Source organism: Pelobates fuscus, chromosome 5, assembly GCF_036172605.1.
Source record: "Pelobates fuscus isolate aPelFus1 chromosome 5, aPelFus1.pri, whole genome shotgun sequence".
In the NCBI taxonomy this organism is placed as follows: domain Eukaryota; kingdom Metazoa; phylum Chordata; class Amphibia; order Anura; family Pelobatidae; genus Pelobates; species Pelobates fuscus.
The window spans coordinates 207337701-207364803 of record NC_086321.1 but is presented as its reverse complement, the minus strand read 5'-3'; the positions used below and the strand labels follow the sequence as shown (position 1 = coordinate 207364803).

General features: G+C 41.6%; 1 protein-coding gene across 2 annotated transcripts in view; it reads right to left on the bottom strand.

The window, feature by feature from the left end:
• GOLM1 (golgi membrane protein 1) overlaps positions 1-21234 on the bottom strand; it is an 87819-nt gene extending 66585 nt beyond the window's left edge. Inside the window, exon 1 of one of the 2 annotated variants that reach the window (XM_063454983.1) lies at positions 21113-21234. The gene's annotated coding sequence lies outside the window, so the exon portion shown is untranslated. The other variant, XM_063454982.1, reaches the window with a different exon arrangement.
• Positions 21235-27103: the final 5869 nt, after the last annotated feature.

The window sequence follows — 27103 nt, the reverse complement described above, 5'->3', positions numbered from 1 at the left end:
TCACTCGGCCTTCACTCCTTAAAAAAAAAAAAAAAATTGAAAACTAATTTCTTCAGAAAAGCAGATCAATTAAACTGTTAATAGCTTTCCTTTCTGGCACCTTGGTAACCCACCCTGCTTCCTCTCCTGCAACTGTGTCATCCAAAAAAAACTAAGCCTTTGTTGAACACTATTCTAGCAACCTACGTTTCCCGAACATGAAATATATCTTATCATTACCTCTTGTGCCACTTTACTCCACTATCTCTAGAACGTAAGCTTGTTTGAGTAGGGCCTTCAACACCCTCTGATCCTGTCTGTCCAGCTTGTTTTGTTTCCAATACATGTCTATTAGTCCACACATTGTACAATGCTGCGGAATATGGTTTGTGATTTATAAATAATAATAATAATAATAATAATAAAGTGAGAATTGCAAGTGAATACAAAGTGAATTTCAAATGTAAGGTCAAAAGAGCCAAACTTTCTATAAGTCAGCTCAGAGAATTGTCACATTAGTGAATAACTGTCGGTCTTTGATCACAGTTCTTGCGCTCCATATATACACTGCTGGGAAGGCTAATCAGGGACAGTTTGTGTGGAAAACTGCAAAACCTTTTTTAAAAAATATATAATCAAACCAAGAAGTAGCAAGAAATGATGTATCACTAATGATACAATATGTCTTCTGTAGGGATCTCCTTATTGAAGTGGAATAAAATGCTTACGAAAGGATCCTTGGGGGGTTCATGGGCTTAGGGGAGAGAGGAGAAAATATATAAATGATTATAAACAGAAGGCAAAAAGTTCATATTTGAGGAATTCTGTGTTGTACTAGAAAGGTTGAAAGGGGAATTAATTATTGGGTAGAATGAATCTGTGACTTCACAGGGATGAACTTAAAGTGTTTGGCTATCTGCCTCTGGATTACAGCCATGTAGAGAGAAAAACTATCTAGAGATACAAGGTGCACTTTAAACAAAATAAAGAATCAGATGTCTTTTCAATTTGGGAATATTATAATGATATAGGGAAAATAAAGAAAGTAACGCGTGAAAAATATTTGTGGGCCTAATCTAACAATGACTCAGCTGGCTGAGTCTTTTTTAAAGGTTGGACGTTTTCCCAGGATGACGTAATATGACTTTGCCTGGTGATGCAGGTCACTGTTTTCAAAGTGAATATATTTGCTGTGAGTGTAGTTAATCGTGACACTCCCGATATTTGGCTATATCAGAATATCAGGAAGACAGCAATTGGAGGCGGATTTAACCCTGCAAGGTAAAGATGACAGTTTCTGAAAAACTACAATGATTTACATTGCAGGGTTAAAAGGACAGGACCACAGCAATAAACATTCTTTATTTGTTATGTTGTAGGTCTTAATACAGTTTGAGTAAATGAAGAAGAAAGCATATATCCATTCATTACAAAACAAAATAGAGGCTGTCATACAGTGTGTAGCTTATACACAATAATCAAAATTGACAGCAGGAAAGGTTGAAAATTAACTTTAGCAACAATATATGAACAAGTAGGATTAAGGGTACAACTGTGATACCAATGTGAGACTATGAGGGTCAGACTCTGTGACACAAGGCTCTGTTTATATCTATTATGGCTTGACTGTTGTGTGTATTTGTGTTAACTATTCACTTACTTCAGGTGGAAGGGGTTTTCATCCACACTTTATTACCCACCACAACGCTGTTGGTATCTACTTTACAAGTAACACCAAGCCTCCATTGCAAGCCAGTAACCAACCTTATGCTGATGAGTTGCATGAACAACGAAACAGCTGTCCACGAGTGGCTCACTGGCTTGAGCCTCTTCCTGAGTTGTGTTTCAAAGCTGCTGTATACAGAATACACATACTCCAAGGAATCCATGTTTAAAATGGAATTCTGAGGCAAAAATGTGTTAATTTTGTTGAGTGCATATATATATATATATTTTTATTTTTTTATTATAATTTTTTTTTCTCCAGGCATTAATATTTGCTCCCCCTGGGCTGGGCTCAGTGCGCAGACATTTCTGTCAATGCCAACCACGTTTAGGCATGTATTGGCCCTTCTGCCTGTCTTTCTTCTAGGCAGGTATCAACCCATCTGCCTGCGCTTCCTTCAACTACTAACTTTACAAAGACACTTACAGCTCACATGCCAGCTCTTTACCTACAGGTCACCAGTACCAGGGAACAGTGCAGCCAAAAAAAATAGGCTTTAACCCCTTAAGGACCAAACTTCTGGAATAAAAGGGAATTATGACATGTCACACATGTCATGTGTCCTTAAGGGGTTAAAATACCGTCAACAGACAAGTGAAAAATAAAAGTTGTGTAAATTTACATAATTTACAATTTACAAAACGATCTATACACAAAATTGTTGTGTCATGGTAAATGTATATGATAGCTATGCATCCCTTACTTCAAATAAATGTTTTACTACTATTTTTTTCAATCAACAAGTGCTCAGAAGTAAAGGGGTTGTTAATTAGTGTATATTCTTTATAAATTAGTGGGAACCGTGGGGCTGTATAGCCTCTGGGCAAACAAAAACACGCCTCAATAAGAGAGTACACAGAAACCCGGAAATAGTCATAAAATATAGTCATGTAATAGTTAGCATAAAAATGCTAAATATTACATGTAACAATATGGTTAGTAGGCTCAAGAATCAGTAAATAAAGAACAGCTTGTAAAAAACTGAGAAAGACAGAATGTGAACAGGAAAAGTTATAAAACATACCCTATAACTCATAACTTTATGTACTCATAAACAGTGAAATTAGAGACATAATAAAAGTGGGTTTGCCAACTAGAACAGGCTAAATATACCTGTATTTATGCTTATGTGGGATAACTGATTCAGCTGTCACAAAAATGTTCAATCACCTAAGCTATGAATAAAACGACTTAACATAATTAGCAGGATCTAGTTGGGTTTTGTTAGCTCGGATAGCGCTGGCCCTGCAGGGGCTGGCAGGGGAGGTATGCCCGATGGCCAGTCCGGGCCTGTATCTGACTGTATGTGTGTTTCAGGCTGTGTGTGTGTGTCAGTGTGTGTGACGAACTGAACCTCGTCACGGGTTCTTGGAGGGACCTGCTGGCCAGTCTCTTGCCTCAGGACTATGGGCCCTGCAATATACCTTTCCCAATGCACTTAAAAAGGCTCTGTTCATGTGAGTTATGTACTTTTGTACTCCAGACAGAGAGACCGACCGTTAGCCCTGATTCCCTGGAACAGTTTTGGGCACAGGACCATGTGCACGGTCGGTCAAAAAGAAGACTTCCAGGAAATTTCTGAACCCCTGAACTGATCTGGGTGATTTTTGGATATGTTGGTAACCCAGATCAGGGCAATCAGGGTATGCAACTTTTTTTTTGTGGGGACTTTGTGTGTTTTAAGGTACTTTTGGGGTGTTTGTAAAAATGTATGTTTTTTCTGTGCTTGAAGATAATTGGATTAGATTAGTACAGTTCCTGATCCAATTATCTCCCAGGCAGAGGGGAGGGATTGTGTGTTTGTTTATGGGAGTGTCATGCATTTAACCATTGTGGTTATTGGTCTGTGACTTGGTGCTGCAGTTCCCCACAACGTCCATGTGGGTGTACCTCTTGCATGGGGATTGTCATATAAGGCCAAGTGTGGCTCCCATTAAACAAAGATTCATTTTACCCCTTCATGAAGTCTTGGCTTGGGGGATTGGAGAACTACATTCACTCTGGGGATTGCTATATCACAATACCCCTGAGTATAATCACCAGCTCTTATAAGAGCTGTTCCTGCTAAGCTCTCTGGACTAGGAGAGGTCTACCCACTGGAAGCTGGATCCTGGTCTTGGGTCCAGGGTGGGTGGAGGACAGCGAGACCCCAACCAAGCTGCGGCGGTTCGTGGGGTTTACGGTAGTGATGGTGTTCCAGTATAGTGCTTATGGTGCTCGCAAGTACTAGGAAGCAGCGACTGACGTAAGTACCTAGTCGGGATGCCAGGCGGTCCATCACAGTGTGTATCTGACTGTGTGTATCTGGCTGTGTTTGTGTCAGTGCGTGTATGAGTATGTGTGTATGTATACCTGTGTCTGTATTTGTGTACTTGTGTGTTAGTTTGTATGTGTACCTGCATGACTGTGTATGTGTACCTGTGTGTGTATATATGTGTGTCAGTGTGCGTAAGTGTGTATCTATGCATGTGACAATGCATACATCCCATCATTCCAGTGCCACACACAAAAACACTACTACATTCCAATGCTATCATTGCACTCAAATACACCACTGCATGTGTATCGGTGATCCTGCGTGTATCTCAATGTTTGTGTAAGTGTGCATCTGTGTGTGTGGCAATGCATACATACCAGCATTCCTACGCCAACACTGCACACAAATACACCCCTGCATATGTACCTCTGTGTATGTGTACCTGTGTGTCTGTGTGTACATATCTGTGTAAGTGTGTATCTCTGTGTGTGGATGTGCCAGTGTTTTTATCTCTGTGTGTATCTGAGTGTGTGTATCAAAGTGTGTGTATCTGAGTGTGTGTATATGTATGTGCCTGTATCTGTGTGTATCAGAGTGTATGTGCTAGTGTGTGTGTGTATACGCTATTGTATTTGTGTCAGTGTGTGCATGTGTCCAGGTGCGTTCATGTATCAGTGTGTTTGTGTGTATCTGCGTGCTAATGTGTATGTATACCTGTAAATGTATAGAATGTATGTGCATACATCCCAGCAATCAAACATTACATGCCAACACTCACCTGAATTCAAACTCAAAAAGTATATATAAATGCACCCCTTCACTCAAACAACAATACTACACCCTACATGCACACACATACTCTATACAAAAACATGCTCACATTCAAATGCACAAACACTGCTCTCAAATACAGCCCTGCAAGAATGGCCAAATTGTAGATCCCCAGCTGGCATAGCATTTTGGGAGTTGTACGACAGATGAGGATCTTTTCTCCACTCTTGCGCTAGAGGGGAGGCCCAAAAACGTTCTTGCACCAGAGCCCTCTCTACATTAGTTCTGCCACTTAGTTGGCGTGGAGGGCATTATTGCATGCCAGGGTGTGGAAGTGTGAGGAGGAGGCAGGATCTAGGGGACCCAAGCAAATGCTTGCCTAGGGTCCATTTAATGTTAAAGACAGCCCCCTAAGAAACTATACAAGCAGGAGGAATTTTAACCCCCTCTCCCCTTACATTAGTTATCTGAAGACATGCTTATAAATGGGGCAATTATGTCTCAAACTGATTTAAAAGAGATTAGGATCTCCCAGAACCATGATATATCCAAGTAACACAGGTGATTATCGATTGGAATGCCCATTTATTTATTCTAGAATAATAACTATCTATATGCAATGTCACACACAATGGCATACTAAGGGGGGGGGGATGGAGGGGGCGGTCCGCCCCGGGTGCCACAAGGGTGGGGGGTGCAATGACCATGGTCTGGGAGCTAGGGCAGTTAGGGTGCCGTGCGGCCAGAACAGCTCACACAAGCAAACAGCTGCTGAACTGGCCGCACGGAGGTAAAGTGGGGGCGGAGCTTAGCAAAATCGGGGTGGAGCCAATCCGGCAGCGGGGCGGGGCTTAATATGGCCCTTACCCGCTGCTGTTACTGCTGCACATGGACGTGCAGCAAGAAGGAAATCCACTCCTCCTCCAGCTCCTGTCTGTAAGTAATAGTGTGTGTGTGTGTGTCTGTCAAACTGTCTGCCTGTAACTGTGTTTGTGTGTAACTGTCTTCCTGTAACTGTGTGTGTGTGTGTGTGTAACTGCATGCCTGTATGCCTGTAAGAGTGTGTTTGTGTGTGTGTGTCTGTCTGTCTGCCTGTAACTGTGTGTGTGTGTGTGTGTGTGTAACTGTCTACCTGTAACTGTGTGTGTGTGTGGTGTGTGTAACTGCATGCCTGTAAGAGTGTGTTTGTGTGTGTGTGTCTGCATCCCTGTAAATGTGTGTGTGTGTGGGGGGGGGGACTGCATGCCTGTAACTGTGTGCGTGTGACTGCATGCCTGTAACTGTGCGTGTGTCTGTCTGCCTGTAACGGTGTGTGTGTCTGTCTGCCTGTAACGGTGTGTGTGTGTGTGTGTGTGTATGTGTGTCTGCCTGTGACTGTGTGATGTTGCCTGTAACTGTGTGTGACTGTAACTGTGTATGTGTGTGTGACTCTCTGCCTGTGACTGTGTGTGTGTGACTGTCTGCCTGTAACGGTTTGTGTGACTGCCTGGCTATTACTCTGTGTGACTACCTGTAACTGACTGTGTGTGTGTGTAACTGTCTGCCTATAACTCTGTGTGTGACTGCCTGCCTGTGACTGTTTGATGTTGCCTGTAACCGTGTGTGACTGTCTGTCTGTGACTGTGTGCATGTGACTGTCTGCTGCTGCCTTTTACTGTGTGTGTTTGACTGTCTGCCTGTGACCGTGTGTGTGTGTGTGTTTGTGAATGTATATGTGATTGTCTGCCTGTAGCTGTTTGCATGACTGTCTCTGACTGTATGTGTAACTGTCTGACTGTGTGTGACTGTCTGCCTGTAAATGTGTGTGTGGGGCTGCAGGGATTTTGTAGAAGAGGGCAGGGGTTTTGTATTGGGACAGGAATCTTTATAAGGGGATTTGTGGAAGGGGGTTGTAGGAGTTTTGTAGACGGGGGGCAGTACAGGATTTGTAGACGGGGCGGGACAGGGGTTTGAAAGGGGGGGCGGGGGAAAAAACAAGGGTTTTGTAGAAGGGGGCTGACAGCGGTTTTGCAAAGTTTCCAAATTTGTTCAATACATAAAAAAACAAAACAAAAAAAAAATACGGAAAACATTTTCAAAATGTTACAGGTTTTTTGGGGGGCTGGGGGTGGAGAGAGAGGGGGGGGGGTGAGGGGGTGCCAAGCCCAGGATCCGCCCCGGGTGCCAAATGTTCTAGTCACACATACTTAAGCCCTTAAGGACATAATAAGAGCTGGCAGACAGCCACTACAGGTGGAGTTAACACTGCAATGTAATAATTTCATAAATTACTAAGAGATAATATCAAAATGGATTTAAGTGAAGTCTTCAACTCTTTCGCAACACCTAATAGCATACCAGCAGAATTGCTACAAGCAAATATAGTACCAATCGCCAAGCAAGAAAAGGATGTAGAGAAAATAAAGAACTATCGTCCAATCTCTCTTTTGAATACTGATATTAAACTGTACTCGGCCATGATAGCAGAACGTTTAATAGAGATCAAGTTGGGTTTGTCCCAGGTAGGTCGTCAACACATAATATCAGAAGACTAGTTGACATTTTGAACTCCGCACGGAAGACAGGAACTCCCATGTTGACCCTGTCATTGGATGCAGAGAAAGCATTCGACAGGGTCAACTGGGAGTTCATGAGGCAATCACTACAGGCATTTGGATTGGAGGGAAGACTTCTCGAGAATATCTCAGCTCTATATACCGTACCAACAGCAAGAATTATGGGAAATGGCTTTAGATCAGAGTGATTCCCATTGTCCAATGGAACAAGACAGGGGTGTCCCTTTTCCCCGCTACTTTACATAATATCTTTAGAACCTCTGGCATCAGCCATTAGACAAGAAGAGAAAATTTCAGGTTTTGGTCATAAGAAAGAAAATATAAAAATAAACCTTTACGCCGATGATGTGATTATAACTTTAGAAAATCCTTTACAATCAATAACACAGCTTATGACAATTATAAAAAATTCTCACAGGCTTCAGGTTATAAAGTAAAAATAGACAAATCAACTATCTTAGCAAGTAATGTAAATATTGAAGAAAAGAAAGATAAAAAAGAGGTTTGATTTTGTCTGGGTTGAGAAATCATTTAATTATCTGGGAATAAATATTTGTACGGATCCACAAAAAATAGTTGAGATTCATTTTCTCCCATTACTTCTTAAAATGAATAAGCTACTAAAAGACTGGAGAATTCTGGAATTTTCATGGTGGGGCCGTATAAATATAATTAAATCTTATATCCTACCAAAGTGGTTGTATTTGTTTAGAATGATCCCTTTAAGAGTACACGATAGTTGGCTGTTAATGATCCAACAATCCTTCTCCAAATTTATATGGCAAGCAAAGAAACCAAGAATGGCAAGAAATTATTTAGTGATAAATCAAGTCAATGGAGGAGTAGGACTTCCAATAATTCAACAGTATTACCAAGCGAGTACTCTTTTTCACTGTATTATTTCACAACAGACAGAGTCTAAATTAGAGAGATGGTATGCAATAGAAAAAGAAATGTCAAATAATAAAGATCTGTTAACTCTCTTTTGGTTCACTCAAAAAAAGAATTCGGATAATAGTCAACCAAGTTCTGAAAGTATGGTGTTACAAGATGTTAGAGAATTATGGAGTAAGATAAGGAAAAATCTGGGACTCAAAAATCGTATTATCAACACTTTACCGATCCCAATACTGGAAAATAACATGGAGGATCTAAATTTAAAAAATTGGACCAAAGAAGGCATACAAACTATAAAAGATTTAATGACAGGATCAAATACGTACTAAATTTGCTCTTCCAGAAAATGAAAAATATAATTATATAAGGATTAAAAGCTACTTAAATAAAGTACTAGATAAAGAAAAATCAGAAGCTAATTGTAAACTAAGTAACTTAGTAAAGGCGAAAGATATGAGAAATCTACTAAAAAAGTGCAACTCGATAGTGAGACATGGGGAAGAAGATCTCACATTTCCGGGCATAGAGAAATGGGAGAAAGATTTGAAAATAAAAAAAAGTTTGACAAAAAAGAGTGGAAAAAAGCATGGCTAACAGTTGCTAAACATATTAAATGTTTAAACTTAGTGGAGTTGCATTTTAAGATAATAAACAGACTCTATCTGGTCCCTAGCCGTATGAATAAAATAGATCAGAACATATCAGACATATGCTGGAGGTGTGATAAAGAGGTAGAAGATTCGATACAAATTTGGTGGAGCTGTCCTCTGATAGAAGAATTTTGGAAATTGTTTCTAAGTAAAATTCAAGAAATAACTGGAACTAAATTCCCCTTCTCTCCTGAAATGCTTATACTGCACCTAAATTTTAGCCAATACAATTTGGATCTGCAATATTTCTTTACTCATGCTTTACTAGCAGCTAAGATTTCAATATCTAGAAGATGGAGAACTAAGATATTACCAAACTGGGAAACTGTAAAAAAAAAAACAGCTAATCCTACAGTTAATAATGGAAGGAGGTGTAAATAGAAATCTGAAGAAAAAAAAGATTGTTGATATAGATAAATGGCTAAATAAGCTGGCTGTAGTAACTTAAATTAGCAAATAAATTAGGAAATAAAGGGAGAATTGTCAGGATCGTGACAGGGATCCAACACGCAGAATGCAAACAGGAGATAGGTACGTATACCGGACCTTAGAATGGCCGGACTAACGTAAGGAGTAGGCAAAGAATGGTCAGAGACAAGCCGAGGTCGAGGGAACGAGAGAGCAGGTAAGCGAGAGACAAGCCGAGTCAAAAGGATAAGAGAGGTAAGCAGGGTCGAAAATACAAAGCCAAATCAAAAACCAAAAGACAATAGAAATAAGAGCACTGAGTGACCAGACTAGCTAGAACCACGACAGGGCAATGAATCATTACAAATAACACTCTTTTATACCATGGCTCTTTAATTGTTGGCCCCGCCCCCAACAAGTCCTGATTCGTGGTTTCTGGCGGGTCGGGACGTGATTGACGTCATGACGTCAGCTAATGAGCGCCGCGTCATAAAAGGAGGCGGAGCTATCGCGGCCGGCGTGTAAACGGCCGGGGAGACTGAGGAGATCGGGCGTGCCAGCCCCCTTTTGAGGACGGACGTCCTCTGAGGTAGTCACCATAGGTAACATGACAAGAATAAAGTAAAAGTAATAACAAAGCTAACCCAGGTATTAATATAGGAATATTATAGAGGACTATTAGAAAGAAAATTTGTCACCATCTTTGTGTTTCTAGTGTATTTGCTTTTTTTTTTTTTTGATAAATCAATGTTTTATATAGTTTAATAAGATATGTGGACTGATTAAGAAGGAAAAAAGGGAGAAAAGAAGAAGAAAAAAGGGAAAACATTGATGATGACTAATGTACCAATGCCTGAGTTACAGGAACTGCAGTAGAAATCTACTGGCGCGTACTGTCTAAAAAAAAAAAAAAAATTAAAAATAATACAGTGCGGGGTTAAACATGAAGGGGCACTGCACCCAGACTACTTCAATGAAATGAAGTGGTCTGGATGCCTATAGGATCTATCACGATTCTGGTAACCCAAACACGCTAACAGACACACACACATACAGAAAAGGTGCCGTACCGGACCTTAGAGTGGCCGGGCTAAGCACACACAGAATAGTCAGGAGACAAGCCGAGTCAGGGGAACCAGAAGACAGGAAAACGAGAAACATGCCGAGGTCAAAGGGTAGGAGAAAGTCACAAAGTCAGTTTAACAAGCCAGAGAGTACGTAACCAGAAAGCACAAGTTCAGTATCAATACTATAAAGCAAAGACCACAACAGGGCAGGGAGGAACAGGAAAGGTAAGTATAAATACCCTAGGTTTAATTCTGATTGGATAACTTCCAATCAGAATTAACAATCACACGTGGGAGATATCTAAGCCTCCCACTGTGATTGTGGTACTGACGTGACCCCGGCGCTTGCATAAATTAACGACCTTCCAGCGTGCAGCGTTATACATGCTGCCGCTGGGAGGCGTGAAGGATGCTTGCGGCGAGCGGGGGAGAGGAGACGCCGCTCGCCGACAAGTAGGAGGAGGAGAGACCGCGGGCGGCGATGGACTGAAGATGAGTGCTGCAAGTTGCGTGCAGCCTCCCCTCCTAGCCGCCCGCGGACCCCTGACAGGATCCCTTTAAGTCTCTCTTATTATGTTACATTACACCAAAATGATCTGTATCTATATTGAAACTAAATAAAAAAAAAATTACTGCAGGGGGTTGATTTTCAGCAAGATCACCTTCAAGATCTTTGTAAATTTCTTAAGAAACCATAACATTTGTTCTGTTCTGTGTAATACAAATTTGAGGGGTCCCCTATCACCTACTTATAGGAACCTTCTCCAGGCAAGGTGGTGCAAACACATGCAGGCCAGTATTGTAGTCTACTCTCTAGAAGCCGGGGAGGCGTCCTCCCTGGCCACCTGAGAGCCCCTCTATTGCATTTCTGATGCTTTCAGGAACCCAAAAAGAACCCCTCTCCAAAGGGTGGCTTTAAAATGTCCATTCAATTAACATATTTATTATAAGATTACTTGTCTCTTGCATTTAGAAAAAAAAACTATTTTATAGTTTGCCAGCATGATTGATTGACTAGTGGCTAAACTGATTTATATTAATGGGAAACTATAAGGTCAGGAACACAAACATGGATAGTGTTAAAACCACCATCTAGCCCCCCTTCCTAAATATAGTAAAAGCTTACCGTTATGCAAGTTGACTGGTTCTGCCCCTGATCTGCCTCTTTGGCTGACATCAGAAGTGATGATCTCAGTCAATCACAATGCTTTCCCATAGGAAACCACTGGATTGGCTGAGATTGTCAATTCTGATGATCTCAGCCAAGGGGTCATTGAATAAATGCATCTCTATGAGGAAGGTTCAGTGTCTCCATGCAGAGGTTGGAGACACTGAATGACAGTACAGCAAAGTGGCAGCACTGCCCCAGGAAGCACCTTTAGCAGCTATCTGAGGCATGGCAGTGGAGGTATCCTTAGGTTGTATTGTAAACACTGTATTTTCTCTAAAAAGACAGTGTTTACTGCAAAAATTCTGCATGGACTTATTATTCTCACCAGAACAACTACATTAAGCTGGGTAATAGAGGGGTATTATTAAAGAAGGATAATTATGTCCTCTCTCTTTTCTCTTTAACGCTAACAAAAGACAAAAGTGCACTAGAACAGGTCTTACAGGTATTTGTCACAACTGAAATCTCTCTTCATTATGAACATACTAGTAACAACGAAGGAACAAAGTCCCATCCTTGTTTGCTACTGTATTACTTTTCACATCAACTACCACAAAGAGTCCATTCCATTTTGCAATCACCAAAAATAAAAGACAGGAGTGGCTGTAGTTTTGAACTAAAAACCTCAGGACATCTCACTCCGTCTACATATAGTTTCAGGTTTTAGCTTTACTTATGAACTAATTAATTCTTAGCAAATTCCAATAACTGTAGGCAACCAGACCAGAGCAGCTCATTGAAGTGGTCTGGGTACAGTGTCACTATTGCTGCAATGTTAAACATTGCAGTTCCAGAGAGGGGAGGGGGGTGTGCCAGGGAGGGGGAGCAAAGGAATACAGCTTTGTATTCCTGGCACTATAGTATCCCTTTAAGCTATAAAACACATTTTCATTATTGAGATTCCTATTACCCTTTGCAGGGCTGAAATGTATTTTGCCTAAGCATCATGACCAGGAGAGGGCTGGCACTTTTGAAAATGTTTTGTTGCATCAAAAAAGTGACAAAAAGGGGGAAAAGGGGTGTCTACAAACAAAACAGATCACCGTTCTAAATTACGTGTTTCATGAGTCAAAAGCAAACATACACATACTAGTAAGTAGATTAAAGAGTTCATTTTAAACTACATTACTATGATGCTCAGCCCTTTTATCTATTCACAACAAATTTGAGTTCAAGCAATCAAATAAGAAGCCTGTCAAACACTTTCTGAAGATTTCTTGAAATACTGTGTTAAATGGACACTTCAGGCACCAATACAACTTTTATGCATTTGGTTGATTTTGGTCTCATTAATATGCTGTATTTATTTGCATTCTCAAAAATCTTTATCAGTTTTTCACAAAATAAATGAATAAATGTTTAGACATGCTTCCTCCCAGAAAGATTTCCTTATCAAAAAAGTATGCACAACGAGTGAGCTAGTTTTAATTCACAACCTGGCTGCAGACAGTCAGAGAAACTCTAAACTGGTAGTGATATTATTATTATATGGCCCACTGGGTACCCTCTCCTTCTAATGCAGGCTGGTTAGTTATTCACACCATCCAGTTCTGTCAGTGACTGATCTTTGTGCTTACATCTTACAGGGAAGTATTTTTCTTGAGGGCGGATGGGAGCTAAAGAGGTAGGCTTATTATGGTACAGCACTCTGCAAAACATTTATGTTATGCTCCAATTTTAAGTTTGCAATATTTTTTTCAAATCTTTATTGTGAATGCAGAATACACAATATTCATTAGGCATAATACTGACAGTAAAAGAGTCATGGATAGTATAACGACAGTGTCAAAATGCAGCATTAACAATGACATTCACAATTTTTGAGTTTGCAATATTTGAATTAATCCCCTCTTTGTGTCCCATGTAATATTGTACTAAGCAATGTGGCAGAAGCCATGGCCCTCCATAAAACTGAAACACTCTGAAATATGTTGTAGAACAGCCATGTCAAAATTGCGGCACACAACTAATATTAATGCGGCCCGCTGAGTGTAAGCTGAGTGTAAGCTCTCCCTACTCAGTTCCCCGCAGTGATGCCGTGAGTCGGAATATGACGTCACTCCGGCGCGTGAGGGAGCTGAGCAGGGAGAGCTTACACTCAGCGCTCCCTCACTGCCTGTCTGCCCCCAGCCTGCCTGCCTGCCCAGCAGCCCCACTAGACCCCAGGTAAGAAACCAACCCAAGCTGTGTGTGTGTGTATGGCTGTGTGTGTGTGTGTGTATGGCTGTCTGTGTGTATAGGTGTATGGCTGTGTACAGGTGTATGTCTGTATGTATGGTTGTCTGTATGTATAGGTGTATGGCTGTCTGTATGTATAGGTGTATGGCTGGCTGCGTGTATGGCTGGCTGCGTGTATGGCTGCCTGCGTGCATGGCTGCCTGCGTGTCTGTCTGTCTGTCAGTGAGTCTGTGTGTGTGTGTGTGTGTGTATGTGTCTGTGAGTTTATGTGTGTGTCAGAGTGATTCTGTGTGTCTGTCAGTGAGTGTGTCTCAAGGAGTAACGGGAGGATCCCTACCCCTACTCCCACACACACACACACACACAGCACCCCTAACCCCCACACACCGCCCCCCCCCCCCACACACACACACAGCACCCCTACCCCCAACACAGACACAGCACTCCCACCCCCAACACAGACACAGCACCCCTACCCCCACAATACAGCACCCCTACACCCCACATCACAGCACCCCTACCCCCGCCCAGCACCCCTACACTCCACACAGCACAGCACCCCACACCATCAGCCCCAATATACAGGGAGTGCAGAATTATTAGGCAAGTTGTATTTTTGAGGATTCATTTTAATATTGAACAACAACCATGTTCTCAATGAACCCAAACAACTCATTAATATCAAAGCTGAATATTTTTGGAAGTAGTTTTTAGTTTGTTTTTAGTTTTAGCTATTTTAGGGGGATATCTGTGTGTGCAGGTGACTATTACTGTGCACAATTTTTAGGCAACTTAACAAAAAACAAATATATACCCATTTCAATTATTTATTTTTACCAGTGAAACCAATATAACATCTCAACATTCACAAATATACATTTCTGACATTCAAAAACAAAACAAAAAAAATCAGTGACCAATATAGCCACCTTTCTTTGCAAGGACACTCAAAAGCCTGCCATCCATGGATTCTGTCAGTGTTTTGATCTGTTCACCATCAACATTGCGTGCAGAAGCAACCACAGCCTCCCAGACACTGTTCAGAGAGGTGTACTGTTTTCCCTCCTTGTAAATCTCACATTTGATGATGGACCACAGGTTCTCAATGGGGTTCAGATCAGGTGAACAAGGAGGCCATGTCATTAGATTTTCTTCTTTTATACCCTTTCTTGCCAGCCACGCTGTGGAGTACTTGGACCCGTGTAATGGAGCATTGTCCTGCATGAAAATCATGTTTTTCTTGAAGGATGCAGACTTCTTCCTGTACCACTGGTTGAAGAAGGTGTCTTCCAGAAACTGGCAGTAGGACTGGGAGTTGAGCTTGACTCCATCCTCAACCCGAAAAGGCCCCACAAGCTCATCTTTGATGATACCAGCCCAAACCAGTACTCCACCTCCACCTTGCTGGCGTCTGAGTCGGACTGGAGCTCTCTGCCCTTTACCAATCCAGCCACGGGCCCATCCATCTGGCCCATCAAGACTCACTCTCATTTCATCAGTCCATAAAACCTTAGAAAAATCAGTCTTGAGATATTTCTTGGCCCAGTCTTGACATTTCAGCTTGTGTGTCTTGTTCAGTGGTGGTCGTCTTTCAGCCTTTCTTACCTTGGCCATGTCTCTGAGTATTGCACACCTTGTGCTTTTGAGCACTCCAGTGATGTTGCAGCTCTGAAATATGGCCAAACTGGTGGCAAGTGGCATCTTGGCAGCTGCACGCTTGACTTTTCTCAGTTCATGGGCAGTTATTTTGCGCCTTGGTTTTTCCACACGCTTCTTGCGACCCTGTTGACTATTTTGAATGAAACGCTTGATTGTTCGATGATCACGCTTCAGAAGCTTTGCAATTTTAAGAGTGCTGCATCCCTCTGCAAGATATCTCACTATTTTTGACTTTTCCGAGCCTGTCAAGTCCTTATTTTGACCCATTTTGCCAAAGGAAAGGAAGTTGCCTAATAATTATGCACACCTGATATAGGGTGTTGATGTCATTAGACCACACCCCTTCTCATTACAGAGATGCACATCACCTAATATGCTTAATTGGTGGCTTTCGAGCCTATACAGCTTGGAGTAAGACAACATGCATAAAGAGGATGATGTGGTCAAAATACTCATTTGCCTAATAATTCTGCACTCCCTGTATAGTAAAAACCAAAGAAAAACAAGTTACCTGCGCTCTCTCCTTAATCCCTATGTATTTTTAAACAAATTTAGTTGTTTTTTAGTTACCTCCAATGGCCATGAGGTAACTAAAAAACCTCAATTTGTTTACAAATACATAGGGATTAAGGAGAGAGCGCAGGTAACTTGTTTTTCTTTGGTTTTTACTATATATTGGGGCTGATGTGTACTGTAGTCATTGCAGCCGCCCAGTGATGGGAGTGAGCGCAGGACTTATCTTTCTGCATTTGCATCCATTTTTTGTATCACTCAGCCTTGTTACAATGCAGCTGTCCATCCCATGTGTTCCCTATTAAGGGTTAATAATATATAGGGGTGTATATAAAAAAATACCCCTTTCTGTCTCAGTAGAGATTTTTGCCAGAGGCTCAAGGAAGCAAGGTGAATGGTTAGAGTTAGGACCCACCTAGGGGGGTCTGCCTTGACGTTGGCAGGTGGGCTCATCCTCTCATGGCCATTGAAGGTAACTAAAAAAACTCAATTTGTTTAAAAATACATAGGGATTAAGGAGAGAGTGCAGGTAACTTGATTTTCTTTGGTTTTTCCTATGAAGACATGCATGCATTGCATTATGCAGTTTGTCATTGGGGTTATTTCTAAAAACCGCTAGCAAAAGCTGCAGATCTAGTCTGAAGCCTTTATAATCCCCCTTCTTTCTTAACCCTTTCTGTGGCTGCCCATAGCTCAATGGGAAGTCTTTGCAAGGTGTTCTGGGCAATGACTGCCTCTTGAGTTCAGCTGCACTGAAATAACAAACCAGGAAGTAACAGACCTTTTCTAAATTTAAAAAAAAAACAAAAAACTGTTGGGTATAAACAGGTTAAATTATAAATGTGCCAATTTGTATTGAAATCTGCACGTTTTGTAAACTTTAAAAAAAATACCATATTTAATGGCCCTAGACTGACAGATAAGGTGTACAGACCTTTAAATACATTTAAATCCATGTAGCTCAGCAATGTGCTCAGCCGCAGTGAGCACAGTCTGAGGGAGACCACCAGATTCTCCCTTAATGCCCCCAGCCGACTGTTTCCCAGCACCAAGTTCTATGTGATCGGCATGCGCCAGCATGCCAGAGCTGCAGCATGAGAGGGAGCTCTCCCATTCATGCTGCAATCACTTAGTAGAGGGCACTCACCGAATGCTCTGTATTCGGTGAGCTGTGACATTCCTCTGCTGAAATCAGCGTAAGAAATCCCTCTGAGTTATGGTTAGTGTTGTAGGGTAAGGGTTAATGATGGATTAGGGTTAGTGTAGGGCTACGGTTAAGTGTACATTTAGGGTAAGAATTGTTATAGGATTAGCGATACCTACCACAAATTAATTTAAACCCTAAACATGTGAGGCATTTAGCAATCAGGACTAATATGCACATTTATTTTGGAGTTGCACTTCATCTGTTAAAATTATTATCTGCAAAATTGTGAGAAAATTATTTTTCTTTTGCATCCAGACCCATTTTTAACATTTTGTTCCACTTAAAGATAACCCCTTAAATTACGGTCGAACAAATTCACTTTGATGTCTCACTTTAGTAAAATAATCTTGACAACACAAATTCTAGGTTTTGTTTTGGTTGGACAATTGCCTTCGTCCTTAACGGGTTCATGAATAGACTACGTGAAATAGAAAACAGTAACTACTATTTTTAATTCTACTATAGAAAAATATACTCCGAGCAGCAGGTAGCCTCTATCAGACTCACATATGTAAGATTATTCACTACAGTATAGTGAATTTCACATTTAAAACCAGCATAGCCAACCTGGAAAATGTGTCCAATTCAGCCATTTTGGCCTGAAATTTTATATTCACTCTGAATTCCCAACAAGTCTAACTTTAGCAAATAACCCTGAAAGACTTGTCACACCTGTTCATTAACACTCCTTTGTGCATTGCTTTCATTAACACATGCAACCACTGTGAAGAGCGAAGAGCCTTTGAAAACTCGCAAATGTCAGCCCTGTGTTTCATCTACTGTAACCGGTTTGAAAAATTGTATATCACATGCTTATATCACACTGTTATTAAAGCAACACAAAATCATAGACTTTACAGTTTACTAACTTCTCATTTAATAATTAAGCATCACTGTTGTAATAGATTGATCTAAAATGCCTGTTCATTTCTATTTTACATGATTTCCCTCCAGGGCTGGACTGGGTGATACAAAGCAGCCCTGAAAAAAATGTATGCCAGCCCCATAAGTCATTGTGCCATGTAGTAAGTGTGTGTGTCCCCGTCAGCCGGCAGGGGAGACCTAATTATTCAATGCTTTTCCTAAGGGGAAAAGTCGGACGCTGGAGGTCCTCATACGGAGCATACGGAGCACCAGATAACAGACGTTTTAATTACAAAAGTCCCTCTAGTGGCTGTCTGGTAGACAGCCACTAGAGGAGGAGTTAACCCTACAAATTAATTATTGCAGTTTCTCAGAAACTGCAATAATTACCACTGTAGGGATAAGGGACATGGCTCCCAGACCACTTTTATGAGCTAAAGTGGTCTGGGTGCCTACAGTGTCCCTTAAAGTGTCAAATTGTTATCATATTGATCAGTATTGTTTTACACTTGTGGAAGAGAGGTAAACTCTCTAAAAAGTCTTTTAAATATTTTGTTAGTCCAATAAAAAAGGTATTATTACATACTACATTTATTATTTTGGCATCTTGTCTACTGGATTAATACGGCTAATCCAATCTACATGTACATTATATATATATATATATTCTATGTTTATAAATAAGTGGAGCAGGATAGTAGAGTGCAGGGGAATGTTGGGAGGTTATGTTAAGTAGGGGTTTAAAACTTTGCTCCTTGAGTTACCTCAAATGCTTGTACACAGTATTTGCTTTAAAAAAAAAAAATATATATATATATATATATATATATATTTACTCAAATATGTACTCAATTTCAGTTTGTGTGTATGCAGGGGCATATTTATATTGATAGTTTTATGTGTGTATGTATGTAGTATGTGTGGATACAGGTGCATATATTTGGGGCAGGTCAATGTGTTTGAATGTAGGGGCATATGTGTGTGAATGCATGGATGTGTGTGGAGGGTAAGGTGCGTAAAGGGGCGTACATGTGTAGTGGGTTAATGTGTGTTTGTGAATGCAGGTTTTTTTTGTGTATGGTGGGTACGATCTGAAAAAGTGGTGAATTTGTAGCCCTCACGGTCTATAACCCATTCCCAACTCCAATAGCTAGTAGCCCATTACTGCCCCATAGCTTGCAGTCCATTCTACTTCCATACCTCCGTCAGACTTTTCCCCATAGGAAAAGCATTGAATAATTAGGTCTCCCCCGCCGGCTGACGGGGACACACACACTTACTACATGGCACAATGACTTATGGGGCCGGCATACATTTTTTCCAGGGCTGCTTTGTATCCCCAGTCCAGCCCTGCGCAGGGAATAGAGTCTAAAAATGACTTTGGGCTAAAGGGCGAACTGCACTGGCAAGGAGGAAGAGTGGTTGCAAGTCAATATGCATTAACTCGTGTAGATGGATGTTTGCCAACGTTAGTAAATTAAACAAAAACACAATGCCAAAGCTTATCACAGAACTGAATCAGCAGCGTTGTGACAGTCACAGTTTCAACAAAAACTGTATACAATGTGAATTTACAACAGGGCTGCCGTTTAAAAACGACATAAAGGCCAATTATTTAAAAAAAAAAAATGAAATCAATTGTGTCATTTGGTTCTATGATTTTTCACTATGTTTGTAAATTGACAAAGGAACAGAGGCCATTTCAAAACTATTGTGCCATCACTGTTTTCTTAAGCTTTCTGCTAATCAAATTCAGACAGGCATAATGCACACCAGGATAATGACAGTTCTTTTATAGCCTCCCCCAATTAACAAGTATAAAACAAAACGTGAACATTTTATGGGAAGTCATGGGGTATATAAATGTCCACATCTATAACATTATATGAACACATACAGTTCAGGACTTGCATGATGAAACACAGGGTGACCTTACTTCATTTCAGATCTTTGATATCAATATACTGTATTAGGTGGTTTTTTTGTTTTGTTTTTAATATATCTCTATCTGGCTAGAAGCCATTTAAAAAAATATTAACATTTCTTTTAACAAATGCATTTTTAAATGAATATTTATAAATCAAAACTCTGCTCTGATCACATTTCTTAGGCAAAACATTTTTATGTGTTTAAATTTTATTCAAGTCTGTCAAATGGCTAACATCCTTATTAGGAAGACGCACCATGCATTTGCTTTTAACACTGTTGAACTTTGTCTCTTAACCCCTTAAGGACACATGACATGTGTGACATGTCATGATTCCCTTTTATTCCAGAAGTTTGGTCCGTAAGGGGTTAAACTGATCAAGTCGTCACACCTATGGAAAGTCACACATATATGTGCTTTTCTAGGGTCATGGTTATAAGCAAACAAAATGTGGGATAAATAAAATATATTGCAACCAAAGCATATGCAAACTTATTTTAAACTGCAATGAATTAGAGACGTAACATACTGGTATCAACTGGTAATCCCTAAATTCACAAATATTTTAAAGGCACACATTTGGGTAGATTTACTACCCATTCTTATATTACCTTAAATGGATTAAACAAAAACAAAGGATAAAAACGTCTCTTATCAGTCGATACCCAGGATATACTGTAAGGTACAATCAGGATGTGGCTGACCTTTTTAAGCCAATACTGTTGTAAAGGTAATGATGGGATCCAAACTGAATTTAAACTTTTATAATTAAGCCTCAAAAACAATGTTGCACATCATAGTGTACGGTAATGCACAGAGTATTGTGGCAACAAAAAATATAAACATCATCATCATTGCTATTTTTAGTAAATAGTACAGGGATGATGGTGCGATAACAATAACCTTTCTAAATCACTTAATTCCACATAATCTAACTAGTGACATGCTCAATTTTCAGAGTACTAAGCAAAGTTTATCTTCCGTTAGCTGGCTGGCTGTCAGCCAGGCACTGGATATACTATGTCACTAGTCAGAGCTCCTAGCATGCTAATGGCTGGGGCTAGCATGCGGATAGCTGGAGCTAGTTACTCGCAAGGTTCCGTGAGTTCGAAAGCAGAACTTTGGAGCACAGGAACACCTACCTCTGTATATGCTGGGCTCCAGCCTGCACACTGCAGTCTAGACGTACTCTCTCCAGATGACCTTCTCTCCTTTACATACACTTCGACAGCAGACTTCTTCATAAGACTGACAATACCTATGTGTGTAGACGTGCCACTCACCCCGCCTCTCTCTATAGCACAGCCCGTGAACGCCACATTCACCCAGACTGGGTTTTCCTCACTTTAAGCTTGTTGCTAGGCAACCATTGGCCTACCGGCGACAAAAAGGAGAGTAAGTGAGGAGTGGCACTGTGGGGAGGAGAGAAGGAAGAGGAAGTAGATGAAAGGTTAAAGGAGAAGAGCCTTGGGAATGAGTTACAGATCCCTTGCAGGATACCTGACACGTTTATACATTTTCTATAATCACATATTTAAAGTGGTATTTATCTGTATCTAGTATTCTGACAGGGTCAAGGGAAGTGAATGGTTGGAAGTATATGTAGACACATTGGTCTGTGCCTATTTATCATCAAATTACATTATCTTGGAAAATCTCCATTATAAGAACTCACATAAATTTTGGTTCAAAAAGTGTAAATATTTCTGAATTGGTAAACCTAAATGGAAACATTTCTGAAACACAGATACATACACACACACACACACACACACACACACACACCTTAACACACAGATACATGCATACCAACACAGACTAAAAGATACACACACTGACACAGTACACACTGTGTAGACACTGGCACGTACACACAGATGCACAACCTGCACTGACACACAGATACACACATTCAGATACACACAGTGACACTGACTCACAGGCGCATACACTGGCACACACCTTAACACACACACACTGAGAGATACACACAGTGACACACACTTTCAGATACACACAGACACATATACACACAGTGACACATACACTGACACACATAAACAGTGACACATTAATAGACACAGTGACACATACACACTGTCAAATACACACACATGTCATTTTATATATATATGCAGTCACCCTCATGTTAGCATACCAGTTGTCTGCAGGAGGGTGACTTGCTGGCTGAGGCTGGTGTGTGTGGGGGGAGCAGCTGCCTCTCTCCCTTCTGCACAACGTTTTCTATATGAAGATGGGAGGAAGTGACCGTCTGTCACTTCCTCCTAGCATCCCATACTACGGGGTCCCGGTCGTGCTATTAATTGGCCACGGCGCTTATCAGGTCCCTGTGCAGCAATGCCCATCGAATGGCCCTAAGTGCATGGGAAAATCACCGTGGCAACCCAATTTTGTTCTCATGGAACCCTAGGGTTCCACAGAACACCAATTTTGGAACACTGGTTAAGACATATAAAAAGCAATGCATCATTAAAGGACCACTATAGGCACCCAGACCACTTCAGCTCAATGAAGTGGTCTGGGTGCCAGGTCCATCTAGGGTTAACCCTGCCTGCTGTAAACATAGCAGTTTCAGAGAAACTGTTATGTTTACAAAAGGGTTAATCCAGCCTCTAGTGGCTGTCTCATTGACAGCCGCTAGAGGTGCTTTCCGCGCTTCTCACTGTGATTTTCACAGTGAAAAGATGCCAGCGTCCATAGGAAAGCATTGAGAAATACTTTCCTATGGGCTGACTGAATGCGGCGTGGCTCTTGACGCGCATACGCATTCGGCGGAAGAGGGAGGAGAGTCCCTAGCGCCGAGGGAGCCCGGCGCTGGAGAAAGGTAAGCCTTTAACCCCTTCCTCCCCCTAGAGCCCGGCAGGGAGGGGAGCCATGAGAGTGGGGGGGGACCTATTAACACTATAGTGCTAGGAAAAACGAGTTTGTTTTCCTGGCTCTATAGTGGTCCTTTAAAGGGATTCTCTATGTCTAGGCTCTATCATAACCCAGGAACCCAGACCACTTCAGCCCATTGACGTGGTCTGGGTGCCAACTCCCCTCACCCATAACCCTGCAAGTGTAATTATTGCAGTTTTTATAAACTGTCTACCAGACAGCCACTAGAGGGACTTACGGCTTCTTACATGACGTTATACATGAGGACCTCCATTGTCACTGGAATACCCATAGGGGAGATCCCTATAACGGGAGATTCTAATGCGAGCGTGGCCATTGCCGCACATGCGCATTAGGTCTCCCCGCCAGTGGACGGCGGGTGAGGAGCCTGACCCAGCACCGAGGGACATCGGCGCTGTATTCAGGTAAGTGACTGAAGGGGTTTTAACCCCTTCAGCACTGTCGGATGGGGAGCGGGAGGGAGGGGGACACTCCAGGATTCTACAGTGCCAAGAAAACGGGTTTGTTTTCCTGGCACTAGAGAATCCCATTAATCTTAGGAGTGTATCCTGGAGCATGGTTGTTCTGAGACATTTAGATGTTGCTGGAGGTGGAGTTGTCATGGTGCTTTGGAAAAACCCTTTAAAGACACATTACTGTGAGTATTATTGCTGTGGTTCTCTGGAATAGAGGGATTAAGGCCCAACATCGGAACTGTGACTGCTAAATAGGAACATTTGGGAGGTATGCAGTGGCGGTTGGTAAAATATTAAGACAGTAGCACCCATTCAACACAGAGTAACACATAATGACATTAATATTTACCACAGAACCAAGGACAATGAGGAGACAATCAATACAATCAGGGTCGGACTGGTCCAAAGGGAGCAATTGCCAGGTGACCGGCCAGTCACTGCATGTAGCATGGCCAAGCAAACCGCGGTACAGAATCTTCTGTATTCTCTACCCGATCTGAAAGGAAGTGCTGAGTGCAACAAACAGCTTCCTGTCACACCGGAGTAGGGGTTGCCAACCCCTGGTACACGTTGTTCTGCCCCGGGGTACTTGAAAAATATTGGTAATGGCGTTGGTGCACTTGCACTGCTCAGGTGTCACCTGGTGAATATCCATCTGGGATGAAGTGGCAGCTGGTCACTTACTTCCAAGTTGCACAGAGAGAGCCACATGTGTGTATCTGTGTGTCAGTGATTGTATCTGTGTGTCTGTATCTGTCAGTGTTTGTATCAGTGTGTCTGTATCTGTATGTGTGTCAGTGATTGTATCTGTGTGTCTGTGTATCGGCACATTTGTCAGTGTTTGTGCGTATGTATCTGCATATGTGTCAATGTGTGTGTTTCTGTGTCTGTGATTCTGCATATGTGGCAATGTTTTTTGATCTGTACATCTGTATGTTTTTTATCATGTGTATCTGTGTATCTGCATGTGTATGAGTAAGTTTATCAGTGTTTATGTGTAACTGTATGTGTGTCAGTGTTTGTATCAGCCTGGGGCAGGGGAGAAGCAGGGAGAACCTGGGGCAGAGGAGAAGCAGGGAGAGCCTGGGGCAGGGGAGAAGCAGGGATAGACTGGGGCAGAGGAAAAGCAGGGAAAGCCGAGGGCAGAGAAGAGTGGGAGATAGAGCACAGAAAAACATGTATACATTTGAAATAACAGCAACTAAATTAATTACAAACATTTCTCTAATATGAAGGTACATTTTATGGAAATGGGCTGCCAAGGGGTACTCAAGTGAAAAGAGGTTAGTAAACACTGGGTCAGAATATACAGAAGATCCTCTACTGAAGTCTGCTTGGCCACACTACATGGAAGTTAGCAGGCACAGGAGCGTGAGGGAAAGACACATGGAGGGGATGGGGGGAAATGAGACAAATGGAATGGCTGGGTGGGAACTGAGACACATGGAAGGGATGTCGGGAAATGAGACACATGGAGGAGCTCTGAGGGAGAGACACACAGAGGGGCTTGGAGAAAGAGACACACAAAGGGCTGGGGGAGAAATAGACAAACATAAGGGCTTGGGAAGAGAAAGAGCCACACGGAGGGGCTCTTTCCTGCAGCTCCTCCAGCTCCCCAGTGTAAATCTCACGAGTCCCGTGGCCGTCAGAGCGTTGCCATGGGTTACCATGGCAATGCTCCGCGCGGCACGCAGACCGCGAGATTTACACTGGGGAGCTGCAGGAAAGGTAAGAGCTTGCTGCCGGCCCCACCACTGCTCAGCCCATACCACTGGACCACCAGGGAATGCCATAGCCCCCGCTGTGGCCAGCTAACAAGCAGGGAGGGCGGACAAAAACAAAAAGGAAAACAAATTAAATATTAAAAATGCCCTCCCACCACCCAGTTTACACACACTACACAAACACACACACTCTGCATCATATATACACACACACACACTGCATTCACACAGACACACACTCTGCATTCATTATATACACACACTACACAAACACACACACTGTAAATAAATATTCAATTAATGTAATTTTATTGGGATCTAATTTTATTTAGAAATTTACCAATAGCTGCTGCATTTCCCACCCTAGGCTTATACTCGAGTCAATACGTTTTCCCAGTTTTTTGTGGTGAAATTAGGTGCCTCGGCTTATACGGTATATTGTAATATATTGTCCTACTAAAATATGTAAATATATATGTCTTTCTTTTTTCAAATGTAGTGAATTCCCTTGCTCAGTAAGACCCCAGGCAGTCACTGGGGCAATTGGGGTAGATAAATTATTATATAGATACATTTGGCAGTGGCCATGTCTCCATGTGTTTCTTCCAAGATGGCTTCTTGCTTCTCTCTCCTGTTGGCACTGTAACCCTACCCCTATTGCTATCTGCCAGAGATGGCCCCTGAATATAGAGGCCAACAGTATGCCTTCACTAATGGGCAACTTGCCCTGCTGATCACTTCTGGCTAGTTCAGAGCAGAGGGCTTCTGGCTCTCACTGGAGGAGGTGACTGGGGCAAGGTGGATCCCAGGTAAGTTGTCGAACTGTTAGCAAACACTGCTTGGAGTGTTCCTTTTAACCATACATTTAAAGATTGAACAGAGAGTTTTACTACACCCTCCCTCCCATTGTGTTCATACTTGCATTGTCATTTTTTTTTAATGTTACGGTTGTGCAATCTGCATCTACAAAGAAAAGGAACAAAGAGATTGCACTTGATGTTGGTGATACATTTCTGATAAATTACAATAGTGACAACATGTTACAGTTTGCAGGATAGTTCATATGCAGATTTTCTTTTATCAACAGAGCCTACTGGATTTACAGGTTTAAAACATGAAGCTCTATCACAGTGCTTGGATTTTGGCTGTTTTTTTTTTTTTATAATCTAAATGTATTTTATGTAAATGAACAAGCTTTACTTTTAAAATTGTGTCATAACCAGGCATTTATAAAGATAGTCATAATCTTTTCATGACCTTTATCTTAAACTGCATAAAGAGATAACCAGCCTTTAAGAGTGCAGTTTAATCCATTAATTGGGTTCAGGTAGGACAATTGTCCCTACATTAGGGTGTGACTGGTAAAACCCATGTGCACACCTATGATTTTGCCTCCTTTGGGAACTAATAAATAGGACATGTTCTTGACATCACTATTACAAATAAAATGCCAGATATGGATTTTGAGTGTTATGGACTGTATGTAACACAGTTATACATATGTTTAGCTCATCCTTGAAATTACCTCAGGTTTACAGCAGGGTGATCATGTAAAGCAGTTATTGAAAAGCTCTTCTTTAGTTCTAAACTCTGGGGAGACATTACTTACCATCATCATTTGGAACAGAATCTAATTTCTTGTAAGGTTTCCATTTGCGTGGGACTCCAAAAATAAATGCTTAAAATCGTGACGAGATTGTACACCAAGCAGGTTAATGGCACACCCGAAGCAGGCGGCTATTCACTAAGCCAGCGTAGGCACCTGCTTATATGGATGGTAGGTGCATACTCTGAGGAAATATATCGGAGGGGAAAGGAGGCAGTTAGCGGCGGTAAGGAAGCGCTAATGTTCTTCCATTTCCTCACTGATCCCTCGCACCATACGGTGATGCTGGGAGGATCAAGCCATATGACGTCACTCCGGCCCCAGCATCCCTAAACAGCACATCAAGGAGCAGTGATGAAATGGAGAAGACCTGAGGGTAAAAAATCCCTACTGGACCCCAGGGAAAGGACCTGTACCAGGGGTTTAAAGAAATAAAATTATTTTGTGAGTGGGTGAGCAAGAATGTGTAAATTGGTGACTGTGCCTGCCAGTTTGTGTTTGTCTGACAATGAGTGTCTGTCACCGAATGTGTTTCAAATTAGTGAAATTGTGTCTGTCATTGAGAGTGTG